This window comes from Notamacropus eugenii, chromosome 5 (assembly GCF_028372415.1).
Source record: "Notamacropus eugenii isolate mMacEug1 chromosome 5, mMacEug1.pri_v2, whole genome shotgun sequence".
NCBI classification, from domain to species: Eukaryota; Metazoa; Chordata; class Mammalia; order Diprotodontia; family Macropodidae; genus Notamacropus; species Notamacropus eugenii.
Window position 1 is genome coordinate 338,907,284 of NC_092876.1, and position 15,738 is coordinate 338,923,021.

At 41.1% G+C, this 15,738-nt stretch overlaps 1 protein-coding gene across 2 annotated transcripts in view; it reads right to left on the minus strand.

Annotated features, from left to right (window-relative positions):
- Positions 1-15,738, minus strand: part of KALRN (kalirin RhoGEF kinase) — a 963,226-nt gene that overhangs the window by 204,615 nt on the left and 742,873 nt on the right. The gene's annotated exons all lie outside the window — the stretch shown is intronic.

The window sequence follows — 15,738 nt, forward strand, 5'->3', positions numbered from 1 at the left end:
AGGAAGAAATAAGCAGAGGATAAGAAAGAAGGGGAGATAGGAGAAAGGGTTTAGGGAAAGAGAGAAAAAGAAGAAAAGGCAAGAAATTAAACAAGGCATTCCATCATCCAGACAATCATTCAGACTCTCTAGTTGTATTTGAACCAAGAGCCTGGACCCTTCCAGAGTTGCATTTTTGTCTACTATTCATCCTTGATTGGTTGAAATTGTTCTTCCTTGCTCTTTTTCCCAAGTGTCCAGCTAATTGTGCCTTTAAAAGCCTTCCAAGGTAGAGTTCTTTGCCTCTTCCAAGAGCTCTGCCCATCTCCACTCCCACCCATTCAGCTTTACTGATGTGCCTTTCTAACTAAACTCCTTCATACCCCCAAACAAGCACACACAGGCTTGAATCTACTAGAATCTTTGGAGACAAGAAGGGAAGAAGGTGATTGTAATTTCTTGCTGGTCACCCATGTGTTTTTGCACCCGTAAGTCTAAAATAGTGCCTGAAGGAATGCATTAGAGAATAAGGCCCCTGCTCAGTGACAAGAGACAAACAGTATTTCTCCATAAGTGGGAAACAAAGATTCACATGATTTAGTTGCAGAGGACTTGGAGAAAGGATAAGTAAGAAAGAGATTAATTTTTCATTTAGGAACAGACTGTTCCTTCCCTTTCTTCTGCCCTAACTCTAGCTAGGGGGAGGGATGACATTTTCCCCCAAGACTAATTTTGATGTAGAACAAAATAAACATGGATTGAGAGTATGGGGAAAAGAAACCAAGTTTAACTGGTAGGAAACCAAATTTTCTCAAAAGCATTAAGATATAGATACCCAAACATGGTTATCCTATCCTCTACACCCAGTTTCCAAAATCTCTGCCTCTTCCCATCACTCTGCCCAATCCTCCACTTCATCATCACTTCTCAAGTAAAATCTCCAAGTTTGCCCTGATATACCACTGTCATCACAAAGCAGTGGGTTTTCCTCTTGGCATTGTAGTAATACTTACAGGTTTGGGAGGGAGTTGAGGAAGGGATGGAAATAGGGAGCAAAAGGAGATCAGTCCAAAGGCTTTATATAGTCTAGAGTTTGCTACAGCTGCTACTACCAAAGGATATTTCAGAACTCTGTAGTTCTAATATTCATTCATTCACCATAATTTAACATCTCACTATATAAAACACTGTGCTGTGTGGTCAGCAGTAGATGAAAATCTGTATGACACAGTTCCTGTCATTAAGAAGATAAGGCCAGTATACAAATAAGTATAAAACAAAGGAGCTTAAGACATGCAAAGAAGGAAGACCTTCCAGTAGAGTGGGAAGAGTTAAAGGATTTGGGTTCAAGTGCTGCCTCCAGGCTTAACTGCTGGTTTGATTTTGAGCAAGTCTATTAATCTCTCTAGGTCTTAGATGCCCTATGTAGGAAATGAAGGAATTAGGTTATATGGCCCCTGAGGTCCCTTGTGGTTCCAGATCTGTGATTCCATGATCCTCTAGGCGCTAGGACAATTCAGAGGATGGACAACTCACCACTGGCTGGGCTGTGGGGATGGGAAGGGAGGATCAGGGAAGGTTTCATGGAAGAGGTGGCATTTGGACTGGATCCTGAAGAACTGGTAAGATTTCAAGAGGATAACATGGTTGAGGAACGTACTGCAGGTATGAGAAATGGTGTGAACAAAGGTGAGGGGGTGGAAAAATTATAGATGAATTCAGGGAATGGTGGGCAGACTAGTCCTGAGTGTGGAATGTAGTTTAAATGAAGAGGAGCTGCATGCACGCCCTAGTCTTGGCCTTCACCATCATCATGCTCCCAGGAAACCTCTTTACCACTAAGTTCATCCTGCAAGATTGTACCAGATTTGGTACTCAGATCTCTTCAGTACCCTCTGCCCCTGTGATGAGAGGGCAGAGTGAAGAACTTTCAAAGTATGCATTGAAAGAGGGCTCGCAGACTAGCCAACTCTTCATTTCCCACTAGTTGTATTCTGACTAGATTCTATGCATGTCCCTGCTCCGGGTACCTTCTCTTCCCCTGCATTCCTCACATTCCTTTCAGGTTTCTTTTTTTTGTGTTATTTTCCCCCATTAGATTGTAAGATCCTTTGCTCTGAGAGAAACATGAAAAGACTTACATGAGCTGATGCCAAGTGAAATGAGCACCACGAGGAGAACATTGTACGTAGTAACAACAATATCAAATGATGATCTACTATGAATAACTTAGCTATTCTCAGCAATATAATGTTCCAATACAGTTCTGGAGGACTTAGGATGAAAGGTGCTATCCATCTCCAGAGAAAGAACTGGTGGAGCCTGAGTGTAGATCAAAGATACCTCTTCTTTACTTTCTGTATTTTTCTTGGGTTTTTTAATTTATATTTTCTGTCACAGAATGACTTAGATGGAAATGTGTTTTGTATGACTACACATACATAGCCTGTGCCAAATTGCCTGCTTTCTCCATGTGGGGGGAGGGAAGGAAGGGGGAGAATTTGGAACTCAAAATTTGAAAAAAAAGAATGTTCAAATTGTTTTTGCACGTAATTGGGAAAAATAAATATTAGATAAGAAAAAATAATTGTAAGATCCTCGAGGGCCAGGTTTGTGCTTATCTTTGTTATTTATGCCTAGTGCTTAGAACAGTGTTTGACACATAGCAGAAGTTTAATAAATGTCTACAGACCAACCGACTGAGAAAAGGCTGGATTGATAGAAGGCAATAGACAGTAGAAGGTTTTCAGTGCCAGGCTAAGAAGCTTGCATTTATTTAGTAGAAAATGGGGAGTTACTGACAGTTTGTGAGGAGGGGAGTGCTACAATTAGGGTTTTGGCCCTGGGAAAACTAAGAAGCCCAGAGACAGACTTCATAGACTGTTAGAATGCTAGAGTTGGAAGAGCTGTCCAAGGGCATTTAATCTGATCCCTTCAAATTACAGATAAGAAAGCTGAGGACCAGGGAGAGTAAGTGAAGTAGTCAGTTTCATGGACTTCATGAAGGATAAGGCATGGACTTAAATTTCAGGCTTCGGACTCATTGCTTTTTCCAAATTCATTGCTTTTTCAATGGTCTAGTGGAAGGAGTAGTGGCCTCAGACCCAGTAGGTCTGAGTGCTCATCCAAGATGATCTTGAAAGTCTCTTGTACCTCTAATATTCTAAGATAATCTGATTTTTTTTTAGTGGTGGGGGGAGTGTGTGAAATGAAGTAAATTACAAGGAGAGCCTGGAGTAGGGAGACTAGTTAATAGGTTACTACAATATGTGAGAGTAAATAAATGTCAGAATGAAGATGGAGGCCATGGGAACATTATGGGAAGGATGGAGGGGAGAACATCTTCATGGTTCAAATGGGCAGGACTTGTAAACTGTTTGAGATGAATGATGGTAAGATGCAAAGAGCATGAATTTCAGTCAGAAGACCCAGTCTGGCTCTTGGCTCTGCTCATTTCCGCCTGCTAACTTTTGGCAAGTCATGTCAGCGTCTCCAAGTGTGTCTCTAAATCTGGGGTGCTATGACCGATGATTCTGATTGGATGTAAAGTAAAAAGATGAAACCAAGAATGGCTTGAACAATTTGAGCCTGGGTGACTGAGAGAATGGTGGCATCATGAATAGAAGCAGAAAAGTTAGGAGGAGTGCATGGCCAACTTGGGACACTCCTCAGCCCCCTCAGGTGTCCTTGACATGGTAATTTCCGATGATGAATCAGACTGAATGACACTGGAAATATGCATGAAGCTCTATCTCAGGAACAGAGTCTGTCTATTTTGCTTAGGACATTTCCTTGAGTGGGAGTTGCATCACAGCACATTGAGAAGCTGCCAAATAGGCATTACTGTGTAGGTTGGGGGTGGGGAAAAATGACGAGTCATTTTTGCCCCCATCAGACTTTTCTGGGTACCACGAAGCTCTGAGGCTACTCCTTCCATCTTGTTTTCTTTTGTTTCTTCTCTCCTTTTTCTTTTTCCCCTTCTTCCTTTCCCACACATTCTTTCCCGTTCCTTCTTTTTACCTTTTCATTCTCCTTCCTTCCTTTTCTTTCTCTTCTCTCTGCTTCTTCTCCTTAGGCCACTTTCTTATCTTTTTCCTTCTTCTAACCAATTGTCACTCCTCCTCTACTGTCTGCCTCTACATACTTACTTTGCTTCTTTCCTCCTCCTCCTCCTCTCCTCCCTTCCTTACCTATCTCTTCCTTCTTTTCTTCACCTTCCTACCTGTTTTCACTATCCTAGTTTATAGACCAGAGTGGGGAATCTTCCCCAAAAGGCACAAAGTAACTTGAGCAAGGGGGCTGCAATTCCCTTCTCTCTTTCCATATCTCCTCTGGGGAGGGCCTGAACCTTTAAATATTTTACTCAGATACTGTCCTAAACAAAGGCAGTCACAAATACTTAGGGAGTTTGACAAGGAAGGGGCACACAGAAAGAGCACGTGGAGAAAGAAATAAGATTCTTCTCTCATCTTGGTAGAAACAGACAGATGAAGGGCAGCAGAAATCACTTCCTCCTCAGATGGCTGGAGCAGTGTGCCCAGGGTTCAGTCCCTTACAGCTCTGTTGCCCTCAAGAGCAGTGTAAACACTTAAGCTTCCTAGCATGGGGCCCATTGTGTTCTGAGGAAGTTGCAGCCTCTTCACATTTCTCTCAGATTTTGTGTGACCTCTCCTCTACCCCCATCCCTCGCCCCTTCCAAGGAGCCAAGGAGTTTGTCAGTCCTCCTTACCAGGCAAGGAGGAGATCCAGGTTTCTGAAGAGATACATTACATACCACTAGGTGTCCTCATCTGTCTTGCTTGTGTCCTCTAAGCAATCAGGAAGACAGAAAGAAATCAGCAGCGGAACACCAGGTCATGGACACCTAGAGCCAAGGCCTAAGCACTTATGGTCTGGATGGCTGCTGACACGATCCACTGGGAGAGCCCAGCACCTGTCCAATAATCTTTCTTTCATCTGCCTGCCAGTAGAACAAGTACACAACAAAGGCTCTGGAGGAGCATAGAGAAGAAAGTGCTAACTAGAGAGGGTGTCCTTGGGAAGGACCGTGGGAGTTGAGAAGCAAGAAGGCAGAAGAGGTCCTGTCTGGTGTGGCTCTTGGGATGCTGTTTCATTGAGAGTAGAAAGGACACTTGACATTAGTAGGAAAAGGGGCAGGAAGAAAGTCAAAATGGGGAAAAGAAATTCAGTAGAGGTAGGTCTTCCTAACTTGTCCGATGAAAGACTTGAAGTGAGTATCTTTCCCAGATCCCTACTTCCATTCAGGTAAATGTGGGGCAGAATAAGACCTTGGAGTAGAATCAGAACGTCTGAGCGTACTAGCTATGATACTTGTGTGATACTAGGCATGCAATTCTCCTTCCTTTCAGTTACCCTATCAATAAAATAAAGAAGTTATATTATCCCCAATTGATAAATGGTCAAAGGATATGAACAGGCAATTTTCAGAGGAAGAAATTAAAGATATTTATAATCATATGAAAAAATGATCTAAATCACTATTGATTAGAGAGATGCAAATCAAAACAACTCTGAGGTACCACATCACACCTATAAGATTGGCAAACATGACAGAACAAGAAAATGATAAATGCTGGAGAGGATGTGGGAGAGTTGGAACACTAACTCATTGTTGGTGGAGCTGTGAGATGATCCAACCATTCTGGAGAGCAATTTTGAACTATGCCCAAAAGGCTACAAAAATATGCATACCCTTTGACCCAGCAATATCGCTACTAGGACTGTATCCCCAAGAGATCATAAAAATGGGAAAGGGTCCCACATGTACAAAAATACTTATAGCAGCACTCTGTAGTTGCCAGAAACTGGAAGTCAAGGGGATGCCCACCAATTGGGGAATGGCTGAATAAATTATGATATATGAATGTAATGAAATACTATTGTGCCATAAGAAATGATGAACAAGAAGACTTCAGAGAGGCCTGGAAGGACTTATATGATCTGATGCTGAGTGAAAGGAGCAGAACCAGGAGAACTATGTGCACAGCAACGACCACAGTGTGTGAGAGTTTTTTCTGGTAGACTTGGAATTTCATAATAATGCAAGAACTTATTTTAAAAAAATCCCAATGGTGGTTTTCTAAGGCAAAATGCCTTCCACACTCAGAGAAAGAAATATGGAAGTCGTTCACAGAATGTAGCAGATAATGTTTGTGTGTGTGTGTGTGTTTTTGTATATCATATTTTGATTTGTTATATGATTTCTTCCATTATTTTAGTTTGACTACATAGCATGACTATAGTGAAAACGTACTCAATATTTGCCTCAGTGCTTTATCTATAACATGAACTGAAGAAGGAAATGGCAAACCACTCCAGTGCCTCTGCCAAGAAAACCCCAAATGGGGTCATGAAGAGTTGGATACAATTGAAATGATGAACAATAACAACAAAATTTGAGTGATCACACCATTGTAGAAAAAAATAATTGGCTCTGAAGTTGGAAGACCTGAATTCAAATCTCATTTTCCGATACATTCTACCTACCTTTAAATTTCATTCCCCTTGGTTTTCTCATTTGTTAATGAGGGAATTGGACCATGTGGTCTCAGAGGTCTCTCCCAGCTCCAGACCTGTAGTTATCCAACTATCCCCTCTAGCATTGACATTCTATGATATCACGAGTGTCTAAGACATCCAAACTGTAAGACATTGCATAATGTCTCCTTGATGATTTCCAGGGATGCCAATTCCGCAGGTTTTCCATTACAAATATTACAAAAACATTTGGTTGAGATTGGGGAAGGCTTTCTGGGCCTCTTCAGAGGTTAATTTTTGCTTTTATTCCTGTAAACTCAGAGTTACAACTTGAGGTGATCAGACTATGACCAAACCCTTCTGGAAGTTCCACTTCATCCTGTACTCTGTAAAATTAAGGAGATCTACAACTGACTCCATTAACAGTTCTGCTATGGGAGCTGAGTTCATTTGCTCCTGCTGTCCAGAGTTTCTTTTAGCCAAGATTTCAGGACTTTGACCTCTATCATCTTCCATAATAGAATACAAGTTTCCTGTTGAGGGGGCAGGAGAGGAGGGAGGAAAAAAGGGGAAGAAGAACACAAAGAGACCAGTCTTCCTCTGGGGGAGACAGTCACTTAACATTTAAGGATACAGGACCCAGGAAACCCTATAGAAATATGGGCAAGCCCAGGTGACAACCAATGTCTGTAGGTTCGGAACCTAGAGAATGGGATATAGGCAATAGGTACAAAGAAGCATACAGGTAGGACAGGAAAGGCTCAAGTCCATCCACAGAAATAGGTAATAAGCATACAAGCAAGGCTAAGATATACACTGTATAGGCAGGACCAATGGTAACAAGACCAGTAGAGGTCCAGGTAGAGAAAAGGTTAGCACCTTGGACAGTTCAGCAGAAGCATTTTTCTTTCTTAGGGTGAGAGTTTCCGGATTGGCTTCCCCTCTCCCACTTAGTGGACCTCTCTGAAATTTAAAGGACTTTTGCCTTTTTATTAAAGGTTCTTCCCCTCTCGGGAAAGGAGAATATTCTCATGATATAGCGGAAATTGTTTTGGACTTGAGGTCATGAGTCCTGGGCTCACATTCTGGCTCAAACACTTAATAGTCATGCGATCATGAGCAATCGATGCAAACTTTCTGAGTCTCAGTTTCACCATCTTTAAAAGGGAGCTAATAATGTTCACCTACCTCATAGGGTTGTCATGAGAAAAGTGGTTTTTTAACTTTAGTGTACCATATAAATGTGCTACTATTATTATTATCATCTTTGTTAGGACTCTGTCTTATGGTAGAACACCATCGGACCTGAACTAGGACTTTCAGGGAATTCTGGAGGGTCAGGCTCTGGTTTTCAAAGCCTGGAATGGTCTTTTTTTTTTTTTTTAAATCAAAGTTCTAATTCCTCAAGCTTCCTATGTCTTCTCATATATGGAGATAGAATTTTAACAACATAAGGACACTGACAACATTATGAAGCTTATGAACCAGCTTAATTTCAGATTTAATAAGGAGGTAGGAAGGAAGATGTGTTGAGTTAATAGACTCATAGACTTAGAACTGGCAGGGATCTTAAAGGTCTTCCAGTCCAGCCCTCTCATTTTAAAGATGAGGAACTGGGGCCCAGTGACAGGTAGTTGGTAAATTAGTTCCTCAGAGCAGACCCTTTCCAAATCTTATTTAGTTAAAAATCAGATGATTATTTTTATTAGATTTAAGGTATTCCACAAAATATTGACCCACAACTATAGCCTGAGAATGAATGACTGCCATATTGGAGAATCTTGAAAAATATCTCATAGATAGCTAGATTACCATGTATCAAGCACTGTGCCCATCACATAGTTATCTCAGTCTGTCTCCATATCTGTTCAAATCTCCTCTAAACTTTCATTCAACTGGGAATCATCCATCTGTGAGTTATTGCCCAATATCACTCTTGCCAGACAAAAAGGATATTCTCAGAGATACAAAGTAACCATCCCACTCTCCAAGCAAATCAGAGCAAATCAGAAAATAAAGTGACAGAAGAGAATTAATAGACCTAGCCTTGCCCCCAAGATGGATCAGAGAATGAAAATAGCTCATGGTGTTAAAAGGCAGAGAAATTCCTGAAGAACTCAGGCTGGGCGGTGGCACAAGGTGAAACAACTTCTTAGCCATGTCCTATTGGGATGTGGAACTTCAAGCCAGAACTTCCCCTTCCCCCATTTTTTGGGGGTTTTGGGGTTTTTTTTTACCCCAAGACCTATCTAAGCCTTCCAGGTCTTAACAGTGTGAAAACCAGGACATGGGAGAGTTAACTGGGGACAAATTGAAGGATCTCAGCAAGCCTAAGCATTAATATCTGATTTATCATTCTAGCCCCAAAGCAAACCTTTTAGTTACAGCCTGCGATAAAGCATGCTAGCTAATGAAAATTATGTGCAGTGCTAATCCTCATGCATATTTGCAGTTCTTTGCCAATCATCAAACGACCACAGCCTTTTTTTACTCCCTCAAATATAAAACTGGCAGTGTCTCATAAACTCAGATTTTTCATTTCTTTTACTTCTCATTTTTTCCCACTTGGCTGATTCATCTGACTCTTTTCCCCCCACTTATGTGCTTCCATATTCCCACTGTTCCAAAGAGTCTTTGTCCCCAAGATAATGATGTTTCTTTCTTCTTCCCCTTTCTTTTTTTATCAAAGTTCTCCAAACTCTTTGTAGCCACAGCTTGCCCAATTTCTCTTCTGAATGACCTTTGCCAGCCAGTCCCCAAAATCTTTTGTGATGGCATATTTAGAGACCAGGTATTGCTATGTCTCTTTCTCCCCAGGGACTATATCTTCTGTCCTGGAACTTTGCATTAGCCTCATTTATGTGCCAAGCTCTGTGGTAGGCATGGGGATACAAAGAAAAAACTAAGGAGTCCTTGCCCTCATGGAGCTCAAGACATCCCATCCATGTGCTCATTGCTCCCTTTTTATAGGCCCTCTGTTTGCTTCTCGCCACCAGCAAAGTATTCATTACTCTCTCCAGTTTTTCAACATCAGCTGATGAAATATAAAGCAGTTCTCTCACACATTAGCCTCTTCTGACTTATTACCATTGAAACACAAAATACACTGTAAAACCACTCTGTGGTGACTGTTAACATATACCTTTCCGCTCAGTCATAGCTTCCGAATCTCACTTATATTCATATTTTCTCTTCATCCTCCTTCTTTTACTTTTATCTGCCTTTTCACATCTCTCTCATTTATCTAATCTATCATTTGTCTGTCTGTTTCTCATCATGTCTAACTAATTCATCTGTTCATATATCCATCCATCCATCCATCTATCTATCTATCTTGCTGTCTGTCTGTCTATCTTTCTTTCTGTCTGTCTGTCTATCATCTATCTATCTTTGTTCCTTCTGAAGAGTTAGCTTATGACCTACTCTTGCTCTGTTGATGATTTTATTCCCTCAGGCCTATTCAACCTTTTTTTTTTTTTATTCTTGTGGCTTTAAATTTTGTCTTGCGTTTGCTTTTAGCTATAACTCACACTTGGGCACAGTCTATTAGGCTTGGAGCAAAGCTGTGTGACCCTGGGCAAATCATGTAACTTCTTTCAGCCTCAGTTTCTTCTTCTGTAAAATGAGGATGTTGGACTCTAAAGTGCCTTCTAGCTCTGAATCTATGATCCTATGAAAATTGACTCTTCCACTGCTGCCAGTAAATCTCGGACTGCACTCAGGCGACATACACCCTTTCTGTGTCAGCTGCGAATGCACTCTCTCTTAATTCTGTTTTATATTTCCTTTGGGGTAGGCCTATAGACTTAAAAATAACAATAACAACAATACCTAGCATCACACGGCACTTTAAGATTTGCAAAGCACTTTATAAATATTCTCTCATTTTTATTTACTTAGCAATTCCAGGAGGGAAGTGCTATTAGTATCACCACTTTGTGGAGTAGGCGACTGAGGCATGCAGAGATCAGGTGGTTTGATCAGGGATGTCTGAGGCTGGGTTTGAACTTAGATCTTCCTGACACCAGGTCCAGCACTCTGTACACTGTACCACCTAACAGCCTATACATAATAAGGCTTTACTGCATGTAGCCAGCCATGTCTTACTCCTCGACTCACTTTCATTCCTTTCTGCCTTCCTTCCCTTCTATTGCTGCCCTCCCCCAGCCTGGGAAGGCCAGTCCACACATGTGCATGGTTTATTAGAAATTCTGTACCTGTGAATAGTTCTAAGTGAAAATCATGGCTTAAGCAAAAGCCTTTTTCTGACTAGACTTAATAAACACCTTCCCCAGATCCCTCCTCTGACGTCTTCCATTTGTTCCCTTAATCTCACCAAGCAATCAGCTATTTTCTTCCCTATTTATGATGCATCTCTGGACTCTATGTATCATGTATCCTGGACCATCTGGTCCCTTCTCAGCCATCAGAGTTTCCACTGTATTTGGGAGCCAACACCCACACTGCCAAAGAGAATCTAGCTCACTGAGCCCTAGCTATGGGTATCTATGGGCTGTGGGCCCCTCTGCTGGCTACTGCTGGTGCAGATGCTCTGTGTGTGTGTGTGTGTGTGTGTGTGTGTGTGTCTATGTTTAGGGGAAGGGGCAGTTACTCATTTTCCCTAACACACCTGACAACTTCTGGAGTAGGATAGAAAAACCAGAGCTCCAAAAATCTTAAAGTTTCCTGTGGGGGAGGAAACAGAAGCAGAAGGGGGTAGAGGGAAGGAGAAGCTATTGAAATAAATCAGCAGTGTCCTCAGACAGTGAGAGGGAACAGAAAAGCCTGAAACTACCCAGGACATTCCAGCTAAATCCCTCACGCAAATGAAACCTGTAGTTGAGGGTTGGGAGTAAGAGTCCTAAGGGAATCAAGAGGTAGACGAGAGAAAATTTTCTCAAATGTGGCAAGTGCTTTCAAATCACCAGTATCCAGGTGTGGAGACATCTGTGCAAAATAGTCACTGGTGAGATGAACATAGGAAGTGGGGTGGGTGGGAAATTACTGATGGACCTTCAGAGTGAGTGTGTCAGTACAGAAAAATAGAATTGCCCAAGCTGGAAGGAACTTCCGAATCACACCGTCCATCTCCCTCATTTTACAGATTGGAAACTGAGGCCAGCAGAAACCATAGACTAAACATTGCATCACAGCTTTACATCTGGAAAGGACACCAGTGATAATTCCTTTTGGAGAAAAGGAAGCTAAGCTCCAGAGAGACTGGGTAACTTGTAGAAGGTCAGAGACACAGTAAGTAACAAAGGAAGGATTGATGCTTGTCCAAGGTCATGTAGCTAGTTAGTGGAAGAACTAAGACTAGAAGGCTGTGTAGTATAATGAAAAGAACCCTGGATTTGGGGTCAGAGGCTTCGGGTTCAAATCCTACCTCTTCCTCTGGTTATTTTTGTGACCTTGGGCAATTCAATCAAAGTATTTTTTAAGTACATTTATGTGTCAAGTCCCCTGCTAGAGATACAAAGGCCAAAACACAAAGAAAGACAGTACCTGTCTTTAAGGGGCTTACATCTAACTTGGGGTAGGTCATTATGCCACAGTTTCCTCAGCTAAAACATTAGATGGTTGGGGTCCTTTCTGTTCTAAAGCCATGATTCTATGAACACAAGCCTCCCAAATCCCACCCCACCACAGTGCTATTGAACGCTGATCAATTCCACCTGATACTGAGTAATGCATGCATTCGTAGTGTATCTGATAGGATAAGGGACAAAGTGAGGAGGCCTGACACCATGGCACACAATGAAAATGTGACTCTGTGGCTTTTAGGAAGATTTACAATAGGGCCAGCAAATAGCTGACTAGATGAGCCCATAATAAATAGCTTTCTGGTAAGGTCCAAATGCCATGCTTTTGAAAACAAAATAATGAATCATCCAGGCAGCCACTGTCTCTTCTGCCAAGATGGAACTTCTGGAGGTGATCTTGTCCATCCTTTGGTTTGGTAAGGGAAAGATCCATCTTTCTAAATAGACAGGAGAGTCCATGATGCCCTCCACCTTACCGGTTTCAGAACTAACAGGTTTCCAGTGAGGAAAGACATTCTTTCTACTATTCTGCCCAAACTAAAATCATGTCCAGAACCATTCTGCATAGACAAGAATTTGTACTTGAGTAGTTTAGGAAGAGGTGAAGAGAGGAAAAAAGAGTCCTTTGTTAACATAATCAACAAAAAGTAAGAGGTCTTATGACAGTAAGTGAAAGATGAACTACTGATTTGATAAGATTGACTTGTTTTGGTCCATCCCCCTTCCATTTTATTTTATACTAATATCCTTATAAAAAGTGATGAAAAACCAAATTTTTATTGGAGTTTATATTAATGCAAACAAGCTTTCCAAAAAGCTTGCAGGAAAGGAAGCTTGTCATGGGCAATAACATGATGAACTTGGAATCAAGGGAATTTGGGTTGGGTTCCTCCTCCCTCTGATGCTTACTAGATGCATATCCATGGATAATTCTCCTTTGGTCTCACTTTGCTCATCTATAAAATGGGAATAATAACAACTGTGAAAACCTACCTCACAGGATTGTTGTGAGGTTCAAGTGAGATAATGAGAAGTCTGGAAACTAAATCTGCTTTGTAAATTTTAAAGCCCCACATAAATGTCAGTTACTGTTATTATTTCAATAAAATTTATTCATATCTTTTGTTTTTATATCACCTTAATTTCTGAATATAGCTCTCCCTCTCTCCAACTCAGTGAGTCATTTCCTATAACAAAGAATAATTTTTCAAAAAAGAAAAAGCACTTCAGCAAAACCAACCAACACTATCACTGGGTCTGATGGTATATGCAATGTTCTACACTCATGGTCCCAATAAGCCTATGAAGTAGAAGAAATGGCAGGGATTACTATTCCCATTTTATACAGGAGAGCAAAACTGAGGCTTAGGGAGTTGCGTGGTTAGTTAGTGGTTTGTATATATCACAGTTTGTATGTATCAACCTAACCTAACCTCTCTCTGTCTCTTCCCCATCACCCAGAACTCCATGAAAATATTATCCAGAGGGGATGAAAGAGAGAGGCACAAACTCACCTTGACAGTCGCTAGGCCAGATTCCTGTCAACTATATCAGTCCTCAGCCATTACAAATTCATCACCTGTGGCTCCCATTGTCACATCCTTTCGATGTTATTTTCTCCTCCCCACATTCTGAGGCCCCTCTTCCCCTCCTCCCTTGGGCATCATAGTCAGATAACATTTTAATTCCCGGCTTTGCTGCAATAAGCCAACACACCTTGGGAGCATCTGCCTCTCTAACCGAGCCAGTCATGCTACTTGGCCCCATCTTCTTGGGGTGGACAGTGACAGTGTTGGCTCCATTTCACTTATCAGGGGGAACATAACTCATTAAAATTGTGCCAAGACTTTATATTGGCTGAGAACGTGTATCCTGATGCCTAGTCATGTACTGGGGACATATTGACAATTGAAAAAAATACCTGTGGTGGTAAACATCTCAATCTTTCTGTATAAAACATAGCTACTGTTTAGAGTCCCCCAATTGCAGACAGGATATATCATTCTGGACCCTATGTTCCCCATCCCAATACTTTTGTTTCGTTGTGCCTGACTCTTAGTAACACTGTATGGAGTTTTATTGACAAAGATACTGGTTTGCTATTTCCTTCTCCAGCCCATTTTTTACAGATAAGGAAACTGAGGCAAGCAGGGTTAAATAATTTACTCAGGGTCACACAACTAGTAAGTGCCTGAGGCCAAATTTGAACTCAGGTCCACCTGACTCCAGGGCCAGTGCTCCATCCACTGTGCCCCCTAGCTCCTCCTGCCAAAAGGTAGGTATTTAGTAAATGTTTGTTTGTAACGCAGAATGAAGTAGACTATTTTCTCTTGTGCTATGTTTTGATTTGTTTTGGTTTTTCTCATGATTTCTCCCTTTCATTTTAATTCTATGCAACATGACTAATGTGAAAACATGTTTAATAAGAATGTATGTGTAGAACCCATATAAGATTGCATACCTTCTGGGAAGAGAGGGAGGGGGAGAAAATATAAGACTTATGGAAGTGATTGTTGAAAACTGAAAATAAATTAATTAAATTTAAAAAAATAAATGCTTGTTGATTGCAGACTATATCAAATAAAGATTGGTTGAAGAAGCTGAGAATATTGTCTGGAGAGGAAAGGACTTAGTAGGGTCATTTCCACTCTTCTTATACTTTAAACTTCCTGCCTTTCTCCATCCCAAAGGTACTCTTTGATCCATTGAAACTGGTTTCTTGGCTGTTACATGAACAAGAAAGTTCATCTCTCCACTCTAGACATTTTCAATGATGCTTCTCCCTGCCTGGAATTCTCTCCTTCCTCGTCTGTATCCTCTGGCTTCCTTCAAGTCCTAACTAAAACCTCATCTTCACAGGGCAACTTTCCTAATCCCTCATAATTATAATGCCCTTCCTCTGTTAATTGTTTCCTATTTGTCCCTTATATAGCTTGTTTGTACATATCCACTTGTTTGCTGTCTCCCCATTAAACTGTGAGCTCCTTAGGGGCAGAGACAGCTTTTCTTTTCACTTTTATTTGAATTTCCCCACGCTCAACAGAGGACCAGGCACAGAGTGAATACTTATTAACTGTGTATTTCCTTCCTTCTTGGTCAAGAGATCAGAACTAGAGATCAATGGGTAATAATTGCAGAGAGATAGATTTTACTTTAATATATTTTTCAAAAAATGGAATAGATTGTCCCATAAAGACTGAATTTTCTATCACTAGAAATCTTCCGGTAATAGCTGGATGCCCATTTATCAGGGATGCCTTAAAGGATATATGTGTGATTAGATACTGCTGAGTACCTTCCAGTTCTGAGATTCTATATTTCTGTGATTCTGAATTCTTTTTTCATTTGTTTGTTTTTCCTCTCCTCTACCCCCACTAGATGGGGCTAAACAGGAAGGAGAGAAAATGTGAGCCTGGAAAATAGGATCGATCTAGCCTTAGAAGATGAAGCTAGTTAATCAGATAACTACAGGGGGAGATAAAGGAAGTTGGAGTGGATGTCCAAGAGAACTAGACCTAAAGGTGGGCAAGACAGGTAGCTGCTTAGGGTGCAACATGCTGGGGATGTGTGATGAGCACTCATATATTGCAATTTAGAAATACATTTTTAATTGCTCCTTTTAATATTAATTTTTATTGATCTCCTTTGTTTTACATTACCCAACACATCCCTCTGCTTCACTCTCAAAAACTAGTCACCCCTTATAATGCAAAATTAG